Source organism: Mirounga leonina, unplaced genomic scaffold, assembly GCF_011800145.1.
Source record: "Mirounga leonina isolate KUSES-001 unplaced genomic scaffold, KU_Mleo_1.0 Mir_101609, whole genome shotgun sequence".
Taxonomy (NCBI): Eukaryota; Metazoa; Chordata; class Mammalia; order Carnivora; family Phocidae; genus Mirounga; species Mirounga leonina.
In genome coordinates, this window is record NW_023270164.1 from 8,404,289 (window position 1) to 8,414,635 (window position 10,347).

A 10,347-nucleotide genomic window follows, 5' to 3' on the forward strand; every position below is an offset into this window, starting at 1 on the left:
TTCTTTCTTTCTTTCTTTCTTTCTTTCTTTCTTTCTTTCTTTCTTTCAAGATTTATTCATTTACTCTAGAGAGAGAGAGAGCCAGGGGAGGGGCAGAGGGAGAGAGAGAATCCCAAGCAGACTCCATGCTGAGCGCAGAGCCCAACGCAGGGCCAGATCCCATGGCCCCGAGATCACCACCTGAGCCAACCAAGAGTCAGACGCTCAACTGACTGCACCACCCAGGCGCCCCTCACTGAGCTCCTTCAAACACGGAACACACCTTTCTGAGGTCAAGCCATGAAAAGCATCTTTTAGCATCCCCCTCCTGACCCCTGAGAAGCATGGGGCACATTGGGGGCCCTCTTCCTTCTGCCAGCGGGATCTGGGAAAAGGAGGAGGTCGCCCACTGAAAGGACACCCAGAGGAGGCCAGGGAGAGGCCTGAGGAAGGGGTGGGTGGAGACAGGAGCTGGGAAAGTGAAGGGGAAGGAGGAGTCAGAGGTCTCCCAACATGCTCCACTCACCTTGTGCGGATACGGCTCAGAAGCCCCTCTGCAGAGCAGATTTTCTTTCTGGGTTGGCCACCATTTGACCAAGCTTATCCACACCAGGGTAAGATGTGCCAGGAATCCGCTTGGTGGGCTGGATGTGCGTTGTGAGAGACCCCTATCCAAGAGGCTTTCTGATGTAATAGTTCAGACAGCGTGACAAACTAAAATAGGGACACTTCAGGCCTTGGTCATTCTGTCCTTGCTGGAGGCCCTCAGATTCCCCAACTGGACAGCAGTTGCCCTTTCCCGTGTCCAGCTACTTGTCTACCTTCTCCTCATCCATTTTCTGCTCACCTGCCATATTTTTGGTAGTCTTGAGTCTTGATTTTGCGCTTTGCTTTATTAACTTGATATTTACATATACAGCTGGATGTTGCCCCAAAGCCTTTGGGAAGGAGCAGACAATAAGCAAATACATAAATAACAGAAGCAGATTGTTTAACCAGGTGTTGGAACACCAGACATCTAGACCAGAAGTGTTTTCAGGAGACTTTAAGAAATAACAACTCACCTTCTAACATCAGGTTGTCGTCATCACCGAAAAGCTGTAATAATATAGCTTATGATGGATGATCAGAGTGAAGTCACAGTCGCTTGAGTACACTATTTGAGATGGTTGTCAGATATGTTTCTTTTAGGGATCACTGCTGTTTGTAACTGAGCAAATATCTATGGAACACGTCACACGAAATGTTTGGATGTCTCAGCGTTCATCCTCAGACATTACTCAATCTCAGCACTCCCCAAATCATATCACCAGCCCCAACCTGTCCCCTAAACTCTAACAGGTATGGTCAACAGTCTACCTGACGTCCCCACTTGGATGTCCATGGATATGTAACAGATGTCTCCAGTCTATTACACAAAACCGATCGACCAGTCTCTGCCTTGGACGGCTGCCCTGGCCTCCTAACCAGCCTCCTGCTCCCACACTTCCTGCAGAATAGCCTGCTTTCCAAACTGCAAAGTGAGTCACAGGCTGACTTCCCCAGGACGCTGACTCCAAGACGGAGATGTGTGCACAGGGAGTATTCTGGAGGATGCCCTTGAGCTCAATGCCTGTGAGGGAGGGAGGGAAACGGAACTGGGCAGAAGGTGAAGTTGAACTAGGCCCTCATTGCTGGAGGGGTGTCAGCTGATCCCATGGGAGCTCTGGAGCTGGGAGAGTCTTTTGTACCCCCGCCAGGCCCAGTCATTGGATGGGGGCTACCCCTGGGAAGGGGCAGATCTTTGGGCTAGGGTGGTTTCTTCAGCCTACAGAGAGGGACACAACCAGGAGCTGTCAGCTTCCTAACTTTCAGGGAGAATGAGTGCCCTCAGTCCCCAAAGAGGGATCTGGATGGCACACCACGGTATCCGCTACAAACAACTCTTGTAAACATTTGCCAAACCTACGCCCCTACTAGGAGCACTCCAGTGGGTTGTCTTCACACTTAGAATAAAAGCCAGAGCCTTGGGGTGCCTGGGTGGCTCAGATGGTTAAGTGTCTGCCTTCGGCTCAGGTCATGATCTCAGGGTCTTGGGATCGAGCCCCGCGTCGGGCTCCCTGCTCCGCGGGAAGGCTGCTTCTCTCTCTCCCTCTACTACTCCTCCCTACTTGTACTCTCTCACTCTCTCTGTCGAATAAATAAATAAAATCTTAAAAAAAAAAAAAAAAAAGCCAGAGCCTTACTATGGCCTAAGACTTCCTACATGATCTGGCCCCCATCAGACTCTCCAATCTTATTTCCTGTCGCTAATTTCCTGTGACTGTTGGCTCCTGCCTCACCGGCCCCACTGCTTTTCCTCTGACGTTCCAATCCCACTCTCACCTTTGGGCCTTGCACTTGCTGTTTCTCCTGCCTGGAATGCTCTTCCCCCAAAGAACATCATTCTTCCTTCCCTTAGTCTACTTAGGACTCAAAGTCACTTTCTCAGCAAGGCCTCAGCAGACCACTCAGTCTACCGTAGCCACCCTCTGCCCACGTCACAATGTTTCCCTTGCCTTTGCTTACATTTCCTTGACGACACTCCTCTCCACCCACAGTGCATCACGGTATTGACTGATTGATGGTTTACCCATTAGCATTTAAGTTCCATGAGGAGAGGGGCTGCCCCCGTCTTGGTCACAACTCTATTCCCAGCACCTAGGAAAAGACCTGGGATAGATAGTATTCAATATATGTTTGCTGAGCTGTGATCGAATGGTGATCATTCTTTAATCCACATAACGCAATGGGCAAAAGAACATATCAAGAAGATGTTGGGGTTAGACAGAGTGGTAAGAGAGCAAGAGAAAAGCTGTTTTGAAAAGAAAATATCTAAGCTTTGGAAATACCAGTAACTCAGAAAGATCAGGTCCTTGGTGTTCTGGATAACTTTTTTTTTTAATTTAAATTTTAATTTTTTTAAAAGATTTTATTTATTTGAGAGAGAGCGAGAGCACAGAGGGAGAGTGAGAGGGAAAAGCAGATGCCCCGCTGAGTGGAGAGCTCGATGTGGGGCTCGATCCTATGACTCTGAGATCATGACCTGAGCCGAAGGCAGACGCTTAACCAACTGAGCCACCCAGGAGCCCCTGGATAACTTCTTATAAGGCTGGCTCAGGGAGTGAAGAGAACACTTAGAGGTTTAGAACAACTCCCAGGTGGGTTTGTAACTGACTTAAAAAAAAAAAAAAGATTTTAGGTATTTATTTGAGAGAGAGAGAGAGAGAGAGAAAGCACAGAAGGAGAGTGAGAGGGAGAAGCAGACTCCTCGCTGAGCAGGGAGCCTAATGTGGGGCTCGATCCCAGGACCCTGGGACCATGACCTGAGCTGAAGGCAGATGCTCAGCTGACTGAGCCACCCAGGCGCCCCTCCCAGGTGGGTTTGAAGCCCATGTCCACCTCTTGCTGATTCTGAGACCTTTGCCTCATAGCATCTCTGAGACTCAGACTCTTCATCTATAAAGTGGAGATGATGGGGGTGATTTCAGGATTTAAAAAGATGATGTACAGTGTGTTGTAAAGAATACATGTTTAATGAAAGGTAGCTGTTATTAGAATATAATTAATAATAAGCATGATTATTATCCAAAGACAGTCTTATAAGAAGGTCTTAAATTGTGTCAAGGCAGGTGGATCTTTTAGGATGCTTTGGACGGTAAGTACCAGAAAACACATATTCAAACTTGTTGAACTTACTTCTCATAGGGCCAGCCATCCTGAGACAGGGAAGGCTGTAAGTAGGGGGCATGAGACATATAACTCAGTACTTCTGAGACTTTTTTGGTCCTGACTCACTCTGTGTATGGGACTCGTCCTAGGCTTGAAAGCTAGATGGCTGTAGCAATTACAAATATCTCATGCAGACACTTGCAATGTCCACAGGAAGGGTGGGATTGGACTTCTTATTTCATGGGTCTGTTTTTAAGAGTGAAGGACCCTGGGGCGCCTGACAGGTTCAGTTGGTAGAGCATGTGACTCTTGATCTCGGGGTTGTAAGTTCAAGCCCCATGTTGAATGTAGAGGTTACTTAAAAATAAAATCTTACAGGGCGCCTGGGTGGCTCAGTTGGTTAAGCGACTGCCTTCGGCTCAGGTCATGATCCTGGAGTCCCGGGATCGAGTCCCGCATCGGGCTCCCTGCTCGGCAGGGAGTCTGTTTCTCCCTCTGACCCTCCCCCCTTCTCTCTCATTCTCTCTCTCTCAAATAAATAAATAAAATCTTTAAAAATAAAAATAAAATAAAATAAAATAAAATCTTACAAAAACTCACTCTCCCAGAAGCTCCAGCCTACCCCTTAAGAAGACTTCTTTTGTTCCATTAGCCAGAATCACATAACATGGTGAGGCTTAAGTCAATCATTGACAAAGGAAACAGGTCCATCACCATTGGCTTAAACAGTTACCCACATCTTGGGGCTGAGGATGTGGCGGCATAGCAGTGGGTGAAGGGCTGAGCAAAATCAAGATTCTTCTAGGAAGAGAGCAGAAGGATGCATATGGAGTAAGTCTAATACCCAACATTCTGCCCTAACTTGTGGCTCTAAAAGACATGGCCATTGCCAATGGGAATGGCCTGTAAATCCAGAGCCCCCTCTGTGAGCCCTGTTCCTATACTGCTCTTTTCTACAGTGGGTTTCATTGTCGACCCTGCCCTTTGCTTCAGTGGTAACTTTGGCATTGGGCACCTAAAATAAAGGGGGCTCAAGAATGCAAGGAGTTGGCAGGGAGGCTCTTCTATTACCTAAGGACAAAATTTACTTCCTGATTTTAACATGCCAAGCAGCTTTTAGAAAAATGTGACTTTGAAGACAATCCTGTCCTTGGAGCACTTCTAAAACATAGAGATGCCTAGTCTAAAGGGCCAGTATCACCAGTGAGCCTTGAGTTCCAGAAGTTCTATATCTCTAAGCCCAGCCTTGACCAGTAGACTGGGGCCTGAGCACTTGGCAGCCCTAGAGGTTCAGCAGCAGAAGAGAAGAGCAGATAGAGGACAACACAAGGTCAGAGAAGAGGAATGGGTCATGGGGATGAGGGGCTTATGGCCCAAGCCAGCTCTCACCCTCTTCTGAAACAGCTGTTGGTTTTTTTCCCACTACCCCCACCCCCCCACCCCCGATCCTCCGCCATAACTCCAGGACTTTCTCCCTGCTTTTCTATAACCCAGGGAAGATTCTGGTATTGAAAAGCTCTTGACAGCAAGTTAGGGAAAAGAAAGTATAATACAATGAAATGGCCTAGAGGGAAAACAGTTGGGTATGTCAAACTCAAGTGCAAAAAGCTCAGTGACACTCAGCCTTTTGCCTTGCAGGGAAGTAGATTTTCAAGGAGAATCAACTGGATCAGAAGGCTTAAGGAAGAAATGGTTGGGGATTAGAGAGGTAAGGAAAGGTGAAAGAAGAGGTCAAAAGGGATCATGGATGGGGGCCAGAGGCTGAAATGTCATTCTGCCGGAGTGGTATATGATAGGTCAGTGACTCACGGCATGGTCTCAGCAGAAATGACAAGAGCAATCACATCAGAAAGGAGCAGCCCAGGGTAAGTGCAGGTCCGAATAGATCAGTTATTTCCAATACAGGAGCTTGGCTTCTAGTGTCCACAGACTGAAATGTCATTAAGATTGCTCTCCAGGAAAATTTCCAGCTCAAATGAGTCTTCCTCAGCATTTAAAAAACAAACTGACAGGAAACAAACAACAAGAGTAATCTCACCACCACAGTGCACCTGGTTGTCTACACAGTCCCCTAGAGTCCAGAACATTCTAGACTGTTTTGTTTGGTTTACAAGGTTTAATCCATTGGGATTTTTTGTTTTGTTTTTTAAATATTTTATTTATTTATTTATTTATTTGAGAGAGAGAGAGAAACGGGGGCGGGGGGTAGAGGCAGAGGGAGAGGGAGAAGCAGGCTCCCCAGTAAGCAGGGAGCCCAACTCGGGGCTCAATCCCAGGACCCTGAGATCATGACCTGAGCCAAAGGCAGACGCTTAACTGACTGAGTCACCCAGGTGCCCCGGTTTAATCTATTGTTGAAATGAGGACTTGTCCTTCTTAGTTTGGGGCCTAGGCTAAGATGGAAGTAAAGGGATCCTATCCTGACAGATTGTCCAAGAGACAAAATTCTAAAGGGTGTGTAGTGACCGAGGGCTAGGTAACTGGGGACAAGTAAAGTTGAAGTTTGAAAGAAAGCAGATAGGAGGGAGGAATGTTGGTAGAGGTACACTCTGTTTCCATAGAAAAACTAGAAGAAGTGAAGTAGGGGAGATCAGCCCACTGTAGTTCAGTCAAGTCTCATGATGTCCTGGAATGTTGGTCATTGTTGAGATGTCTCAGTAGGTCAAGAGACACAGCAGCCACTCTATTGTCACCTCTCAGGATCAGGCAGCATTACCCCATTCCTGTGACTTAGCCTGTCCCCTATCCTGTGTCTTTTATCTTCACCAGTGCCACAGAAAGGCTTTGGGCCAGGTCAACGCATGGGCCATTGGCCACGCACAGAGTGCTATCTTTGACACAAGAATCAACAATAGTCCAGTCAGTTGTCATCAGGGTAGTAGATGACACAAGCAGGTGACTTAGTTGCAAGGATCCACTTCTGACCACTCTTTCTGAAAGGAGACCACAGGCATGGCAAGCACTGTGTTTCATGGACACCTTTCTTGCATAAGACCTTACCAATCATGGGATCTACCCCAGTTGTGCAGCCTTGAAGATCTCAAATTGGAATGTACTTGTATAACTAAAATAACCACAAGAATGTTGCATAAACAGATTTATTCCCAAGGTTCAGAAGCTCTTCTATGGACCAAAAAAAAAAAAAAAGCCATACTATGCTTCTCTTAACTTCTCCTTTAAGTTGTATATTGGCCCCTGTATATAGGGCACCTCTTGGGCACCACCACATCCCCTCAGCCTGTCTTTTTACTCCGGCCATTGCTGTAGCAACCAGCAACCAGAGGAGCAAGTTACTGACAGCACCGTCCTCAGCAGCCATTCTGATACATGGGCAATCCTGGAAGTATAAGCGAGTTAAACATTCTACGGAAAACTTTGACCAACGGGAGATGAATACTCCCTTCTTTGACTCCCTCCGGTGATCTAGTCTAAAGTGCATTCCGCATGGCTCCTCAGAGGGTCCCCAGCAGAACCGAGCCCCAGAAGCCCACAGCGGTGGCCAATTCGATACTGCACTCTGGGGACTGGCATTCCCTCCTTCCCTGTCCCCCTTTGGCTCCCTGAGATCACTTCCTAGAGTGAACGATCTGCATCAAAGCCATTGCTTCAGGCTCTGCTTTTGGGGGAGGACCCAGCTGAAGACAACCATGCTTTCCAATCGAAAGATAGCCTTTCTTGGGTCAAGTAGTTCCTATGATCCTGGAAACATGTCTCACTCTTTAACTTGATGGATTAATGCTTGGCTTTCAGGGAGAAATATTGTTCACTTGTATTCCAAGTGTTTTATAAACATCTTCTTTTCACCCTGATATAGCCAGGTAGCTGAAAGAGAATGAAGGCAGAGCAGCCGTCCTGTGAGAAAGGCTCAGTTTCAGACCTTGACAGAGAAGGTCTATGAAGACACTTGCCCTCTACCCACCCTGCTACATTAAACTCTCCATGTAAAGCTTAGGTATGTCGTTCTTTCCAAAGCACCCCAGTAATTCTGCTATGCACCCTCCATTGAGAATCATTGCTTTAGACTCAATCTACTCAAGAAGGAAACTGGATCCAAACAGTTATTAGTGCTATGTCAACTAGCATATAGTGAAGAAGACAATACTTTCAAAATGAGTATGAGAAAAAGTGAAAACGAGCTCTCTGCAAAAGGAGGCACAGGAGCATCCTCTTTACCAAGAGTAGGCAGGTGTAATAGAATTGTCAGAATTATAAATAACAGAACTATAATGAAAATTACAGGAATCCATTTATTTTTTTAAGACACTATGGTGGCTGAGGCACCATAAAAGATACAAAGGATGAAAAGATGAATAGAAAAACAATCTCTGCTCTAAAGAATAGATGATAATAACAGCAAGGCATTGAATGGGATGTAAAGAAATCACAACTTTCTTTCTCTTCCACTGTTCATTTAAACTTGCACAGTGAAGGATGTTTCTCCTCTTCTCATGTTCAAACACACTGGCAGGTCTACGACTCTATCAATCACTGTTTTTTTTTTTTTAAGATTTTATTTATTTGACAGAGAGAGACAGCGAGAGAGGGAACACAAGCAGGGGGAATGGGAGAGGGAGAAGCAGGCTTCCCGCTGAGCAGGGAGCCCGATGCAGGGCTCAATCCCAGGACCCTGGGACCATGACCTGAGCCGAAGGAAGACGCCTAATGACTGAGACACCTGGGTTCCCCTCTATCAATCACTCTTAAATTAGAGGCAGTCCTAACGTTTCTGTAAGTCACAAACCACAGTTTCAATTCAATAATTTGAATGTCCGAAATTGTAGAACCATCAAATCTCTGAATTTGATTTATTTTTTATTTTATTTTATTTTTATTTTAAACTTGATTTAGAGTTTGATTTTCTCCTCTCTTCCAGTTAGGACCCATTTCAGGGCCTGTCATGCCAAGTCACAGGAGCCTATGGCTAACTTTTCCTCTCCTTCTGTACACCTTGCTTAGCTTGCCCACCGTACGTTCTGGAAATTCAGGGGCATGCGTGGAACGGGATGAGGGAAGGGGGCTCAGTGACAGGCTCTGAGAACCGACTCTTGTGGAGACACTTGTGGGGTTTTATTTAGAGAATCTCATGCTGGCCCTTTCTGACTTTGACTACCCCAACACAGGCAGTGTCTTCCTTGTGGTCAATTTTGATAACCCATTCAGCTTCTATTCTTTGGCAGTCTCTGTGACAGTCATCCCTCGCTCACTGCTCAGAAGCATCTTGAGCGGAGTCCAGGGCTTTAGATTCCTCAGGGGTGTGTCAAGCTCTCAAAGGAAACAAACCCTTCTCGCTAGACTTGGGATTGGAAGGTAGCACCCCTCTCCTTCCTCCTTGGGTGCGTTGGACTCAGAGCATGGCAGCTGTCTCCAGAGAGAGCTCTTCACTAATCTACCCCTTCACAAACCCCTCCCCACTCTTTTTATACCCTCAAAACTGGTGAGGAGTTTCAACAGAGAAGAAACTGGTTTTTAGGTCTTTCCTTGAAAGTTTCCCATTTTTGTCCATCTTGGGATTTACCTTGGTAACTGACACCTAATATGGCTGGGCATCTCAGTGATGTCATCATGTAGGTCAACAAGATGGCACAATGGCCTTACCATGTGGTACATGCAGGACATGAGGTCTGTGCACGGGGCATCGGGAGAACAAAGATAAAGGACCATGTCGCCAAAATGGAGGATAAATGGTCCAGGAGATTGCTGGAACGAGTAAATCAAAATCAAAAAATCAAATCCTGATTTGATTCTTCCTTTTTTGAAAATCCAATAAATCTTTTCCCCTCAGTTATATTGAGATATAATTGACATGCAACACAGTGTAAGTTTAAAGTGGACATCACAATGATATGACTATATATTGTGAAAGGATTACTACTGTAAGTTTCACCGACAACCATCATCTCATATAATTTATTTAATAATTATATATATATATATATAATTTCCCAGGTGATGAGAACTCTTGGGATTTATTCTTTTAACAACTGTCTCGTATATCATACAGGAGTGTTAGCTATAGTCATGGTATTGTACATCCCATCCCTAGGACTTATTTATCTTTGGACTCCCTCCCTCCAATTCCCTTCCCCCTAACCCCTGCCTCTGGTAACCGCAAGTATGATCTCTTTTCCTATGAGTCTGGGTTTTGTTGTTTTGTTTTTAGATTCCACATATAAGTGAGATCATACAGTATTTGTCTTTCTCTGATTTATTTCTCTTAGCGTAATGCTCTCAAGGTCCAGCCATGTCACAAAGGTCAAGATTGCCTCCTTTTATATTGCTGAATAATATTCCATTGTATATACAAATGCCACAATGTCTTTATCCATTCAGCCGTCAATGGGCACTTGGGTTGTTTCCATGTCTTGGCTATTGTCAATAATGCTGCCGTGAACATGGGGGTGCAGATATCTCTTCAACATGGTGTTTTCATTTCATTTGGATATTTTCCCAGTAGTGCAATTGTTGGATCATATGGCAGTTCTATTTTTAATTTTTTGAGGAACCTCCATACTGTTCTCCATAGTGGCTGTACCAATTTATATCCACCAAAGGTGCACAAAATTTCCCTTTCCTCCATAGCCTCACCAGTACTTGCTATCTCTTTTTTGTTTGTTTTGAGAGCGCACATGTGCGTGAGTGCATAGCGACGGGGGCGGGGAGGCAGAGGAGAGGGAGAAA